The 15,923-nt window shown below is 40.5% G+C and overlaps 1 long non-coding RNA gene across 1 annotated transcript; it reads left to right on the plus strand.

The window, feature by feature from the left end:
* The first annotated feature begins 2,830 nt into the window (after positions 1 to 2,830).
* On the plus strand, positions 2,831 to 15,657 carry LOC115833338. The gene is made up of 3 exons (XR_004028788.1): positions 2,831 to 2,929; positions 3,325 to 3,400; positions 15,158 to 15,657. It is a non-coding gene; the product is annotated as an uncharacterized LOC115833338 (long non-coding RNA).
* Positions 15,658 to 15,923: the final 266 nt, after the last annotated feature.

Below are 15,923 nucleotides of genomic sequence, written 5' to 3' on the forward strand. Positions count from 1 at the left end.
CAGAAACATGCATGTACAAGTATTTGTTGAATACTTATTCGTTCTATTTTCAAGCCTGACTCATCTCCTGAATTCCAGAACTGTCATCCCAACATGTTTTATCTTTTTCTTTGGCCTTCCTCTGCACTTGAATATAATTAATTCAAACTCCTTGGATAGCCAACGAGTTTCTGCATTTTCAGGCTTCTGCTCCCAAAATGCGGCTGCTCCTTGTGCCTGTAATGTAATTGGCCGACAGGTCAACTGCTTTTCAAACTCTGGTTCTCTGCTCTTGCAGGTTCCTCTCCCTGGAGTCATTTCAACTGCTCTTGTCGTGTTTACCTGATTCTCAGCCTTCAAAGACCAGCTCAAATATCACCTTCTTAGAGACACCTTCCTATGGGACCCACATGGCAGGACAGCTTCTCTTTCTGATTCCTCCATTTATTTATTTTATAACTCCCATAACATCTGTGATTTTCTACATAGATTCTTTATTTACTGTCTGCCTCTCCTCAAAAGAGTGTTAGCTTCATGAAAGCAGAGATGTGGCTTTGCACCTTGCCTGGCACACAGTATATGTTCAACAAATGTTAGTGAAATAAATAATTCTCTTATGGTTACTCTAACTTCAACACTTCCATGTCTAGACTCGATAGTTTCTCTCCAAAAGTCATGTAGTTAATACCAATGGGTAGAAACCAATTGAACTGATTCCTGAAGAAATAAAGCACTCATCAATTAGCTTTGGATGCATACGCTTGGGGTTTTGAGAGATGCAGATAGAGCATCTCAGCTTGGACCCTGACTCATGAGGGTGCTTCGTGCATAATTTAGGAGGTCCAAAATGATGATGAAGACGAGGAAGGAAAAAGGAAAGAAAAAACAACATAAGAAGGATTGAGAAGCTTCTATAATTACCTAACAAGTCTAAGAAGATCAAATTTTAATATTTTTCCCAATGCAGTATGTTTTCCAATATGACAGATACACAGAGCGGACTCTGCACAGTAGAACAAATCTTTACTTTAGCAGATGTACTAATTGGATCTGTTTATGTGATTTCTCCTCCTCCTCCTCCTTCTTCTTCCTCTTCCTCCTCCTTCTCCTCTTCTTCCTCCTCCTTCTTTCTTCAAGACAGGGTCTTGCTCTGTCACCCAGGCTGAAGTGCAGTGGCGTGATCATAGCTCACTGCACTGTCGACCTTCTGAACCAAAGCAATCCTCCCACCTCAGTCTCCCAAATAGAATGTATATCTTTTTTTTCATTTTCATAAAAAAAAATAGAGATGAAGTCTCACTATGTTGCCCAGGCTGGTCTTGAACTCCTGGGCTCAAGCAATCCTTCCACCTCAGCCTCCCAAGTAACTAGGACCACAGGCATGTGCCACCACACCTGGATAATTTTTTTTTTTTTTTTATGAGATAGGGCCTTGCTATGTTGCCCAAGCTGGTCTTGAACTCCTAGGTTCAAGGGATCCTCCCACCTTGGCTTCCAAAACTATTGGGATTACAGGCATGAACCGAACCACTGTGCCTAGCCAGTTTGTGTGATTTTTATGTCTGTTTAGCATCGCAGAGTCCTGCAAACTGCAAACAGACTAGTTCTATAAGAACAAAGACTCCTTGTCCTCATTCAAAATATCAGATTCTGTGGTAGCTTTGGGAGATGTGGGGCCTGTCGTACTCACAGTTCCCTTCCCAACTTGTCTAAAAGCACAGCATTAAAGTAACAGGGTCTTTGCATCAGAGCACTTTCCTTTTCAGGATGGAAGTTCCTCTTTAGATGTAACAGCCAAGTTCATCTCTGCGCCTGAACTCAGGCTTTCAGGATACACTGTATATTTTCTTCTTTTATTCATTGTGATGCTTTTGTACCAAACAGAGTCTGTTTCATGAAAACAAATGGATAAATTAAATAATCAATTGAGTTGTCTTATTTTCCACCAAATAAACATGTAGATAGACTCTGCAGTCACAAATATTACCATAATACCTTCTGAGCAGTAAAGAAAGAGTGCGTGAGCTGCCCCTTTTCAAACTTTTTAACCCCCAGTCTCTGCAGTGCCAACATTTTACAGAGACAACTTTCTTTTTACTAGGTCTTTCATTCGTGCCAGTGGCAGTGGGCTTATACTGGCAGCCCAGAGAGATCACATTTGTAATAGAACTGTTTGTGCTGAAAGAGAAATTATCCTTGTCACTTACAGCTTGCTAGAGTAGCCGTAAAACCCCCGAGATGAATTACAGATCTAATAATGAGCTTACTCTTCCTGTCCCAGTCTGTCTGGGGAATGGGGGGAGCTGACAATGTGCGCTGTGCCTACAGACATCCCTCGCATTGATAAATCTACTTCCCCCTGCAGCTCTTTCCAACATAGCATGTCTTTAATTTATTACCCCTTTGGCTTAGCTCAGGGATCACTGAGTTCTGCCAGCTAGCCTGATGTTAAATCCATGCCAAGCTTATGCGTCCAGTATTTCCAAGTGGCTTTCGAGAGGGGTCGTGGAGACAGGCAAGAAAACACACAAGGCAGCATTGTGCAAATTCAGTGTCAACTCCTTATATCTGCCCCACATCCCTTTCTAATTCAAGGCCACTCAGCTGATTCCTGCAGAGACTTTTGTTCCACGGTGGCTTTCCACCTTCCAGTGGTACCTCTGTAGCTGCCCTGGATCACTGCGCCATCAAAAATCTCCTTCGATCAAAGCAGCCTCTGAACGCACTCGACAAGGTCCTGCATGTTGAAGCCTGCAATCTGCAAATCTGCACCATCTTTCTAAAGCTGCCTGGTGCTTACATTTTGAGAGGAGGATGAGGTTAATTATTGGGGGTGGAAGATAAATATCACAGAGCAGCTGGACATGGGGGAGCTTGCAGCGTCAGCAAATCATGGACACTCACCCTGCTACCCAAAGAGAAAAGGGAGCCCTGGAGACTTGAGCAGAAGGTTGAGTATTTATAAGAAATGCCTGTGTGGCACTCTGGGGCCACCGGTAGATATTTCAGAGGCAGGCATATTTTCCATAACGGACGACTGTTTGGGTGGGCAGGAAGTGGAGTCGATATGAGTAGTCAGAATAACATTCCAGGACTGTAAATGCTGAATGAGCGTGTGTGTGTGTGTGCACACACACACACAGACACACACACACACAGACACACACACACACACACACACACACACAGAAAGCGCCACCTTCCTCAAAGAGAGGAAGTCCTTCACTGTTGAAGAAACCAAAATAAAATGACTTGTGGTTTTCCCCATGTCCTCTTGCGTTGTAAGTAAACACCTTCATAGAGATCCCGTTTCTCCAAACCCTATTGATTCCTCATTCCTTGCAGAAAAATGCTGGTACATTTTTACCCCAGGAGGCACAGCCACCCCAAAGCCACACAGCAATGGATACTTAAGAATAAGGTAAGGTTGAGTTTTTTTACTTTTATTTTTATTTTTTGAGACAGGGTCTCCCTCTGTTGCCCAGGCTGAAGTGCAGTGGTGTGATCTTGGCTCACTGCATCGATCTCCTGGGTACAATAAATCCTCCCACCTCAGGCTCCCAAGTAGCTGGGACTACAGGCATGCACCACCTGCCTGGCTAATCTTTTTATATTTTTTTATAGAGATGGGGTTTTGCCATGTTACCCGGGCTGCTCTCAAACTCCTGAACTCAAGCAATCCACTAGCCTCAGCCTCCCAAAGTGCTGGGATTACAGGCATGAGCCACCACACCTGGCCTCTTATTTGTAATGTTTAAACTTTTTTTATTTTTATAGATTTAGGGGATACCAGTGCAGTTTTGTTGCGTGGAGAGATTGCAGAGTGCTGAACTCCGGGCTTTTACTGTAACTATCACTGAAATAGTGTACATCGTATCCACTGGGTAATTTCTCATCCCTCACCTTCCTCTCCCCTCCCTCCTTTCCCACTCTCCAATGTCTCTTATTCCACTGTCTACGTCCGTGTCTACACAGTAGCTCCCACTTATAAGTGAGAACATGGGGTGTTCGTCTTCCTGTTTTTGAGTTGTTTCACTTAGGATAATGTCCTCCACTTCTATTCACGTTGCTGCAAAAGTCATGATTTCATTCTTTTGGGGGGCTGTGTAATATTCCATGCTGATATAGTTTGGCTGTGTCCCCACACAAATCTCATCTTGAATTGCAGCTTCCATAATTCCCACGTATTGTGGGAGAGACCCAGCGGAGATAATTGAATCATGGGGGCGGTCGCCCTCATAATGTTCACATGGTAGTGAATAAGTCTCACGAGATCTGATTTTTTTTTTAAATTATACTTTAAGTTCTAGGGTCCATGTGCACAACGTGCAGGTTTGATATATAGGTATCCATGTGCCTTGTTGGAGTGCTGCACCCATCAACTCATCATTTACGTTAGGTATTTCTCCTAATGCTATCCGCCAGACCCCCACCCCCCGACAGGCCCCAGTATGTGATGTTCCCTACCCTGTGTCCAAGTGTTCTCATTGTTCAGTTCCCACCTATGAGTGAGAACATGTGCTGTTTGGTTTTCTGTCCTTGTGATAGTTTGCTGAGAATGATGGTTTCCAGCTTCATCCATGTCTCTGCAAAGGACATGAACTCATTCTTTTTTATGGCTGCATAGTATTCCATGGTGTCTATGTGCCACATTTTCTTAATCCAGTCTATCACTGATGGACTTTTAGGTTGGTTCCAAGTCTTTGCTGTTGTGAATAGTGCCACAATAAACATACTTGTGCAAGTGTCTTTATAGTAGCATGATTTATAATCCTTTGGGTATATACCCAGTAATGGGATTGCTGGGTCAAACAGTTATTCTAGTTCTAGATCTTTGAGGAATCACCACACTGTCTTCCACAATGGTTGAACTAATTTGCACTCCCAACAGTGTAAAAGCATTCCTGTTTCCCCACATCCTCTCCAGCATCTGTTGTTTCCTGACTTTTTAATGATTACCAGTCTAACTGGTGTGAGATCATATCTCATTGTGGTTTTGATTTGCATTTCTCTGATGGCCAGTGATGAGGAGCATTTTTTCATGTGTTTTTTGGCCACAAAAATGTCTTCTTTTGAGAAGTGTCTGTTCATATCCTTTGCCCACTTTTTGATGGGGTTGTTTGTTTTTTTCTTGTAAATTTGTTTGAGTTCTTTGTAGATTCTGGATATTAGCCCTTTGTCAGATGGGTAGATTGCAAAAATTTTCTCCCATTCTGTAGGTTGCCTGTTCACGCTGATGGTAGTTTCTTTTGCTGTGCAGAAGCTCTTTAGTTTAATTAGATCCCGTTTGTCTATTTTGGCTTTTGTTGCCATTGCTTTTGGTGTTTTAGTCTTGAAGTCCTTGCCCATGCCTATGACCTGAATGGTATTGCCTAGGTTTTCTTCTAGGGTTTTTATGGTTTTAGGTCTAATATTTAAGTCTTTAATCCGTCTTGAATTAATTTTCATATAAGGTGTAAGGAAGGGATTGAGTTTCAGCTTTCTACATATGGCTAGCCAGTTTTCCCAGCACCATTTATTAAATAGGGAATCCTTTCCCCATTTCTTGTTTTTGTCAGGTTTGTCAAAGATCAGATGGTTGTAGATGTGTGGTGTTATTTCTGGGGCCTCTGTTCTGTTCCATTGGTCTATATCTCAGTTTTCCTACCAGTACCATGCTGTTTTGGTTACTGTAGCCTTGTAGTATAGTTTGAAGTCAGGTAGCATGATGCCTCCAGCTTTGTTCTTTTTGCTTAGGATTGTCTTAGCGATGCAAGCTCTTTCTTGGTTCCATACGAACTTTAAAGTAGTTTTTTCCTTTGTGAAGAAAGTCGTTGGTAGCTTGAAGGGGGTGGCACTGAATCTATAAATAACTTTGGGCAGTATGGCCATTTTCATGATATTGATTCTTCCTATCCATGAGCATGGAATATTCTTCCATTTGTTTGTGTCCTCTTATTTCCTTGAGCAGTGGTTTTCAGTTCTCCTTGAAGAGGTCCTTCACATCCCTTGTAAGTTGGATTCCTCTTAGTAGCAATTGTGAATGGGAGTTCACTCATGATTTACCTCTCTATTTGTTAAAGGTGTATAAGAATGCCTGTGATTTTTGCACAATTGATTTTGTATCCTGAGACTTTGACAAAAACTGGAAGCATTCCCTTTGAAAACCAGCACAAGACAAGGATACCCTCTCTCCTATTCAACATAGTGTTGGAAGTTCTGGCCAGGGCGATCAGGCAAGAGAAAGAAATAAAGGGTATTCAGTTAGGAAATGAGGAAGTCAAATTGTCCCTGTTTGCACATGACATGATTGTATATTTAGAAAACACCATCGTCTCAGCCCAAAATCTCCTTAAGCTGATGAGCAACTTTAGCAAGATCTGATGGTTTTATAAGGGGTTTCACCTTTTGCTTGGTTCTCATTCTCTTCTTGTCTGCCACCATGTAAGATGTCCCCTGCTCTTCTGCCATGATTGTGAGGCCTCCCCAGCCACACGGAACTGTGAGTCCATTAAAACCTCTTTTATAAATTACCCAGTCTTGGGTTTGTCTTTATCAGCAGCATGAGAGCAGATTAATACACATGGTGTGTATATATACCACATTTTCTTTACCGATTCATGCACTGATGGACACTTAGGTTGATTCCATATCTTTGCTATTGTGAATAGTGCTACAATAAGCATATGAGTGCAGGTATCTTTTTGATAGAATGATTTGTTTTCCTTTGGGTAGATATCCAGTAAGTGGGATTGCTGGATGAGATGGTAGTTCTGATGAGCAAATTTTCTAAACCCAATAAAACCAAGTTTTTCCCAAGAAAGCAGTCCCATAGCTACAGATGGCAGGATTCCCCCCTTCCTGTGTACATGGCCCAGTTCTGGTCTTCTTTCCAAATATCTGAGAGATGGAAAGCTTTTCTCTACCCACTCAGTGATGTCGAGAGTCAAATCCCTAGGTAAAATGAGCTGCCAGTGAATTGTGCTGATGAGCATTGTAGGAATCTGCAATGGTGCAGTGGCATCAGGAGCCTGCCAAATGGGGAATGAGAAGGTTTCTTCCCAGAAGAATTTCCAATCAGCTGGGTATTGACAGGCCAGAGCATTTAGTCCCATGGATGGCTTGAGTTGCTTCATCCAAAGAAATGTTGGAGAGAAGTTCATTCTCATCTGTTGTGTAGAAGATCACTCTACACCTCCAAGTCTCTGGTTGTCATTAAAGACCCATCAAGTCTGCTGTGTGCCTCAGAGCCAGATTCCAAAATGCCCTCAAGCTGTCTTCAAGCTTTCTGCCCACAGCTCTGTAGCCAATTTGGGGCACGTGTACCGTCCGCACCCAGCAAGTGAAAATGCCAGTTAAATAAGCAGGCGTCTGAATTCAATAGGCATGCATTCTCTTTCCACAGGGCAGATAGGGGATGCAGTGGAATGAACGTCTATATCACCTTCCCCAAATTTATGTGTTTTGGAATCCCAACCTTTACTATCATGGTGCTGTGATCTGAACGTCTGTGTCTTCCAAAATTCATGTGTTGAAATGTTCACCTCCAAGGTGATGGTGTTAGGAGGTGGTGCCTTTGGGAGGTAATGAGGTCATGAGGGTGGAGCCTCATGAATGGGATAAGTGCACTTATAGAAAGGGACCCAGAGAGCTCCCTTGCCCCTTCTACCATGTGAGGGCACAGCAAGAACATAGTGTCATCTATGAACTGGGATGGGCATAGCACCATGTATGAACCAGGAAGCCGGTCCTCGCCAGACACTAAATCTGCCACAACTTGATCTTGGACTTCCAGCCTCCAGAACTAGAAGGAATAAATTTATGTTGTTTATAAGCAACCCATTTTAATGTGTATTCATTATAGCAGCCTGTAAGGCTAAGACAGATGGTATTTGAACATGGGGACTTTGAAAAACAGGTCATGAGAATGGAGCCATCATGATGGGATTAGTGCCCTTATAATTAGAGACACAAGAGAGTTCGTTCCCCACCCTCTCTCTCTCACCACCATTTGCAGACACAAGAAAGTAGCCACCTGCAAACCAAAAAGAGAGTCCTTTGCAGACACTGGATCTGCTGGCACCCAGATCTTGGACTTCCAGCCTCCAGAACCATGAGAGATTGATGATCATTGTTTTAGCCACTCATCGTATGCTGTTTTATTATCGAATCCCAAGTGGACAAAGGCAGGGAGGAATATTATCCTGTTTCTCCAACGGTTGTCATTAAAGATCCATCAAGCCTGCTGTGTGCCTCAGAGCCAGATTCCAAAATGCCCTCAAGCTGACTTCAAGTTTTCTGCCCACAGCTCTGTAGCCAATTTGGGGCATGTGTAGCGTCCACACCATTCCATGACCTGGAAGTTGGCGTGGAAAACAAAAATTGCACAATCTCCCTCATACGTGGAATCTAAAAAATTCAAACTCATAGAAATAGAGAGTAGAATGGTGGGTGCCAGAGGATGGGGGCATGCGGTGTATGTTGGTCAAAGGGTACAAAGTTTCAGTTAGACAGGAAGGATAAGTTCTGGTGATCTATTGCACAACAAGGTGAGTGTATTTGTTTGTTCTGGCATTGCTGTAAAGAACTATGTGAGACTGGGTAATTTATAAAGAAAAGAGGTGTAATTGGCTCATGGTTCTGTAGGTTGTACAGAAGGCATGGCTGGGGAGGCCTCAGGAAACATACAATCATGGCGGAAGATGAAGGGGAAGCAAGCATATCTTGCCATGGTGGTGGAGGAGAGAAAGAAGGAGTGAGTGGGGAGCTGCCACACACTTTTAAACCATCAGATCTCATGAGAACTCCCTGACTATCACAAGAGGAGCAAGAAGGAAGTCCACTCCCATGATTTAATCACCTCTCACCAGGCCCCTCCTCCAACACTGGGGATTACAATTTGACATGATATTTGGGTGGAGACACAGAGCCAAACCATATCAGTGACTGTAGTTAATAATATACTGTAGATTTTTAAATTGCTCTAAAAATTGGATTTCAAATGTTCTCACCATAAAGAAATGACAAATATGTGAAGTGATGATTATTTTAATTAGCCTGATTTGTTAATGCCACAATGTATAAATGTATAAAAATCACATTTTAACCCAAAAATATATGCAATTATTATTTGTCAATTAAAAATAAAAATAAACTGAAAACTAAAAATAGTAAAGGGAGTTCCCTCCATGAAGGATCAATGAGTACATGCCATAGATTTAATTTTGGCAGCAAGAAACAAGAAGGTTGCAACAGTCCAAACACTGTGTGATAAATGGTTGCTCTTAAAAAGATTTTAATAGTTTGCCTCAGTAAGCTAGGACATAAGTTATAATCTATTAGGTAGGAGTATATTCATTCAGTGGCTCACTGTTATACTCATAAACAGCTTCATCCTACTTACCCAAGAAGGTTAGTTTTCATGAAGACTGCTCATCTGAATAAATTTGGTTGCAAATACTAATTATTGAAATTAATGGATACCTACTGTGGATGTCTATTGTTCTAAGTATTCAACACATATTCAAGTGGGTTTCATCAATGACTAAAGCAAGGCTCTATTAACCTATTTACAACCAAGATGGCAGCCCACCGTGAGACTCATGATGGTGGCCCACTGTGAGACTTCTCTCCCCAGACTCTGGTAATCGCCAGTCTACATTCTATCTACATGAGCTCCACCTTTTTGAGTTCCCACACAGGAGTGAGAATATGCACTGTCTTCCAGTGGCTGGCTTACTTCACTTAACATCATGACCTCCAGTTTCATCCACGTTTGAACAGTTTTAATCAACATGAAATTCACAAGAAAGCGAAACAGTGGAAACAGAGGACTGCAATCAATTGCCTTGATCAGAACCTGATCAAGAACTAGTCACCACTTTGGAAAGCACCATCTACGGAAATCCTCCTGCTGCTATTTGAGTTGCCAACACAACACACCAGTGTTGGCAGTTCTGGTATCTATCTCAATGATTAAATCTAGAGCAAACCTGTGGGTCTTTTGTTCCATCCCTACCTTATCACTTACCTATTAAAATGCCATGGTGTTTTAAAATAAGAGTTGCTTTCCTGTTACATTTCTGTTTTACATTGCAGTTACAGCCTCAAATACATGTTTTGAAAATTATTTGTGCAGTTGTGTTCATTATCAGTGGTTTTCATTACATTTTTGTAAAAGGAATGCTATAAAACATTCACCATGAAAGAGAGTCTAACTCTGAGAAAATGTTCCTTGGAGGCATTAACCTATTTACAACCAAGATGGCGGCCCACTGTGAGACTCATGAGACTCAAAGTGGGCTGCTATCTTCATTGTAAATAGGTTAATGGAGCCTTGCTTTAGTCATTGATGAAACTCACTTGACTCTGATTTACAGGTGTATGTTGTTATTTGCAGCTTGCTGAATGGGGAGACATACAGAGGTTTAGAAAGTAGTCTGTGGACTACTACCTCTTCTTCTTTATATAGTTATAGCTTGCCCAAGTTATATTCTGATACCATTCTTTCAATTTTCTTAGATCTTCTCTTTTGTTCTTTTTAAAATTTTATTATTATTATTATTATTATTATTATTATTCTTTTAGAGACAGGATCTTGCTCTGCTCCTCTGGCTGGAGAGCAGTGGTGCAATCATGGCTCACTACAGCCTCAAACTCCTGGGCTCAAGTCATCCTCCTGCCTCAGCCTCCCAAGTAGCTGGGACTAGAGGCGCATGCCATCACACCTAGCTAAATTTTTTAGTTTTTTTGTAGACACAAGGTTGCACTGTGTTGTCCAGGCTAGCCTCAAACTCCTGGCCTCATGCAATCCTTCCACCTTAGCCTCCCAAAGTGCTAGGATTTATAGGTGTGAGCCACTGTGTTCAGTCTTAGATTTTCTTAAAGCCTGGAAATGTTTGATCTCTGTGTCTTATATTGTAATGTTTCAATTTTTTTAAGTCCCTGTGTGGATTTAATCTGCAACCCCACCATGATATATTAAATCTTCACAGTGTCCTCATAAACTGGCTGCTCCTTTCTGAATTCCACCCATTTAGTCAGCTGAAACACAGAAAGCTTTGGTATATATAAAGAAAAAAAGGCAGGTTGGTCCAGGAATGACTCACAGTCTTGTTTACTAATTAGGTCATGATCTGAATGAGATTTGATGAGAGAGATTGCAGTCCTAACCAGTGGTTCTCAATGTCGAGGGAGCATTAGAAGCTTATGGAGGGCTTGTCAAAACACAGAATGCTAGGTCCCACTCCTTCTCATTTCGTGGGTCTAGGGAAGGATTCTAGAATTTGCATTTCTACCAAATTCCCAGGTGATGAGGCTGGTCCAGGTACCACACTTTGAGAACCACTGGGAAGACTGAAGGAAGTAACATGGGAGTTTTTCTAAGACATTTTATTTGTAGCCAATGAAGAAATCTTATAGCCTTCTCCCTTTTGAAACTTTGTGTGCAGGCAAGCAGGACCTGAAAGACTTACCCAACAACAGCTGTCTTGGACTATGTGTTATAGGACCACTGAGTCTGTATGCCCACTGTGCACTAACAAACCAATACACTGAGACAGCAGGGTTTGCAGCAGAGAAAGAGCTTAATTATTGCAGCACACTGAGTGAGAAAAATGGGAGGAGATTCTCAAATCTGTCTCCCTGTGGAGTCCTGAGCTGTAGTTTTTAAAGGCATTGTAGAGGATAAGGGGCTGGAAAATTGGGGTCATTGACTGCTTTGGGTAAGGAGGATGAAGTCATCAGCATATGGAAACTGCATTCTGTGGTGAGTTAGCTTCTTGTGGTGTCCTTCAGACCAGCTGGCATCAGTAGTTTCATCAGTATGCAGAACCTGAAAGAATATCTCAAAGGGAAAACTTGTTTCATAATGTTGAAGTTGTTATCTAGAAAGCAGTTAAGGGAACTCTAATCTAGGGTCTATGTGATTCTAGGACAAGAGGCACCAAACAACTATGACAAAGCAGGTCAGGGAGAAAGCTGACCTCAGGATGAGTGTCGAGTGTGCTGTGAGCTTGGTTTATTTTCATTTCTCCCCTTTCTTTTTCCCCTGTTAAATTTTATAAAGTTTATAGGGATGATTTCACATGTGTGTTGATAGTTCAAGATGTAGCTCTGCCCTACTATGAAAAGTACAGAAATCCTTCTCACAAAGATCATAGAATGAGTAAAGGTTTGGAAAAGTAGATTCAAGGGAAGTTATCTTTCAAGAATAAAACTAGGTTGTCAGCAAGACAAGACCATATAACAGGTCCATATAACCACATGTGGGCTAAGGAACATGATATATTACCTGTTCTTGGTTCTTGTATCACCAGGACATAATTTAGGGACCAAGCTTTAGAAAACTTAGCACAAAAATTCATGGAGGGAGGAAGGGAGTAATATATTAACAAATTGGAAATAAACTGAAATTTTATCTTTCAGAGAGATGTGCAGAAATGATGGATTCCAGGGTAGAGACCAGATATGGCCAACAATTTGGGAATGAGCTCATGAAGAGAACACATTAGTTAATTATGAGAAAATTGCTATTAATTGCACACAGAATGCTGAGCTAAAATGATGGTAACCTGTGTTTAAAATGTATAAAAATTAGTGTGCAGGCACTGATTTGAAGCATGCTAAATGAAACTTTCCTTCCCTACAACTTGGCCTGAGATCCCACCTTGCTTGATTTTTGTTTCCCCCTTCCCCCACTCTGGATGGTTCCACCAACATTCCTACAGGTTTCTTGGGAGCCCTTCCTCTCAGGGTCTACTTCTGAGGAATCACATGGATATAACAAGGCTTGCAAATAAAATGAGAGGGAATCTGAGTATTTAAAAAAAAATAATTGTATTTTTAATTATTTTAAAGAATGAAATTTAAAACTGATGAAAATTGGGTTTTGCTTTTGCTTTTAGGATGGATGTATTGAATACCCAGATTCCTGTTTTTCTCTGGGAATTTTACCCATGGGAGGCATCTAATGCTGGCCATGCACCAGCAAGAACTGCACATTTATTCTAATTTTAGTCCAGGATCTGCAGAAGCACAAGCCTTGCCATGGTGCTTCCTCAGAGGATGTCAACTGAATAAACAGAAAAGTTTGACTCAACATTGCACCTTTCCACTGTACAAAGCAGTTTTCACTCCACTGTGGCTCCAATAGCAGGAGAAAGAACTGATACTCAATTCAAGAACCTTGCTCTTTCTTTCGTCCAGCCGCATGGCCCATTGATGGAGGAAGCCAGGCACCCAAAGTTCTGCTTATACAGAAGGAACAGACAAAGAAGTTTTAGAGACCTAAACAGGAGAGTCTTCATACCCATACTTCTTAGGAAATAATTAATGTTTCCCCTTTGTCTCAGCAAAGGAGATGACATTATACTTTTTTTTAAGAAAGGAAATATTTTAGATTTAACAAAATTTAGTTTTTCATAGTTTAGCTTGATTAGTACATATTTTTTAATAGACTTTATTTTCTAGAGCAGTTTTAAGTTCATAGCAAAACTGAACACAAGGTACAGAGAGTTCCCCAGACCCCCTGTCCCTATAAATGTATAGCCTTCCTCAACATAAATTTATCAACAATGGAATGTTATTCAGTGCTAAAAATAAACGAACTATTGAGCCATGAAAAGTTATGTATCTTTGTTGTACCAGTATCTATATCTATCTTGAAACATATAAAACGTATCTAGAAATATGCTGAAGTTATATATATAATATTAGAATGGAATATATATATCGGAATGAAATATTTTCTATGTATTTATATATAAATATATAAAATATATGTATATAAATTTTTACATAAATATATATTTACATATAATATATAAATTTATATAAATATATAATATAAATATCATATATAACCTATATATATTTTGTATAATATATTTACTTATTAAATATGAATATCATATGTAATATAAATATATATATAAAACCTATATTTGCCTAATGGAATACACGAATATAGGTTTAAAAAGTTTGTTATGAGTATCTGCTATGGTTTGAATGTGTCTCCTAAAAAGCATGTGTTGGAAACTTAATTCTTAATGCAACAGTGTTGAGAGGTGGAGTCTTTTGGGAGATGTTTAGGTGATGAGGACCCCACTCTCATGAATGGATTATAAAAGGCTTTGAGGTTGTGAGTTTGATCTCTTGTTCTCTCTCACCATGTGATGCCTTCCCCATGTGAGGAGACAGCAAGAAGGCCCTCACCAGATGCAGCCCCTTGATTTTGGACTTCCCAGACTCCAGAACCATGACTGAAATAAATTTCTGTTCATTTTCAATTATCCAGTCTGTGGTATTCTGTTACGGCAGCACAGAACGGACTAAAATGTTATCTCTTGGTTGACATACCCCTTAATCATGGTTCTCATCTTTTCCAGCCAGGCAAAATGACACTTTCAGCCATGAAGAAATGTTCCCTATCTTTCCATCTTCTCAATTCAAGGACCTCACTTTTCCTGCTAATTATTCTAGTAGATTTTCAATGCTCTCTCGGCAAAAGCAATACATTTTGTGGCCGTATATTTTGCAGAAATCACCTCATAAATTGTTCAATGCATAATTAAACAAAAACTTTATTTCTGCATTGCTTAATATATATATGTATGTATTGAGCCAGTTAAAATTGTGCATTCAGAGTACATTGTCTAGAAGGCCATCCATGTTGTTGCTTTTCATTATGACTGACATGCCAGGAACCACACCAGAAATCCTAAAGGTGATAATAATTATCATTAACTATGCAATAAACCCAAAACATCGTTGAGATTTGTTGTTTACAGGCAAGAGTGCAAAACTCAGCTTCATCTCTTCCTAGAAGTGCCACATAAAACTAGTTCTCTTCTCTCCCTCAACTTGGGCTTGGGGCCATGTAGTGCATGCACACCTCTGGGGTTTTCTGAAAGACTGTAGACTTCAGTGCAAAATGCCCAGCCCAGTGCCTAGCTCAAGATACTCAGTCAAGAGTCATTAATATTGTAAGTAATGTTAAGGAAAATATCAGAAAATACACATTAAAATATGGTTATTAAGGAAAATTTCAGAATGGAGCCACTTTATTTGACCCAACAGAGACATGACATGTTTAGAAGCCTTCCGTTTGCATGAACTATTGGGAAAGCAGCTACAAGTTGATGTTGGATCCCGGTTAAATGCTGAAGTACATATACTAATTCTCCTGTTTCTGTGTCAGACTCTCTGCAGGAGGATCAAGGAGTAATAAAAAGAGCAGAATATCTGCAGCTGCCAAGACCTCGGCTCTAATTCTAGATTTGCAGCCCATGGCAGCACAATAGGCACAAGAATGAACCAACGTGACCACCAAGGAAAGTGGCACAGCTGAGCTGCACCCACGTCTGACTCCAAGGGACCAGCTATTGACAGCTATTCACCATCTAGTTTCTGTGAGTCCCAGTCCGCACATGGAAAATGGGCAAATATTATCTGCTTCATCAAGTATTCCTGGGAACCTAGAGGAAGCACTAGCCAACATCATTCACTTATCATACCGGAGTTACCTTTCCATTTTCTTAATTCAAGAACCTTGCTCTTTTTGCCAGTTATCTTAGTAGATTTTCAGTGACCTCTCGGCAAAAGCAAGACATTTTGTAGCCTTATCTTTCGCAGGAATCACTTTATAAATTGTTTGATGTACAATTAAACAAAAACTTTATTTCTGCATTGCTCAAAGAATATATATTTCATTTGTTATAAAATATTATAGCATTCAGCTAAGTCTCATACATTTATTTATTTACTATTTATTTATTTATTTATTTTTATTTACTTTTTCTCTCCAAATTCTATTTTATGTTCAGAGAGTTCATGTACAGGTTTGTTAAATGGATAAATTGCACGTCACGGCGGTTTGGTGTACAGATTATTTCATCACCCAGGTAATAAGTGTAGTATCCCACAGGTAGTTTTTTGATCCCCACCCTCCACCCTCAAGTAGGCGT

The sequence above is a fragment of the Nomascus leucogenys genome, chromosome X (genome assembly GCF_006542625.1).
Source record: "Nomascus leucogenys isolate Asia chromosome X, Asia_NLE_v1, whole genome shotgun sequence".
Taxonomy (NCBI): Eukaryota; Metazoa; Chordata; class Mammalia; order Primates; family Hylobatidae; genus Nomascus; species Nomascus leucogenys.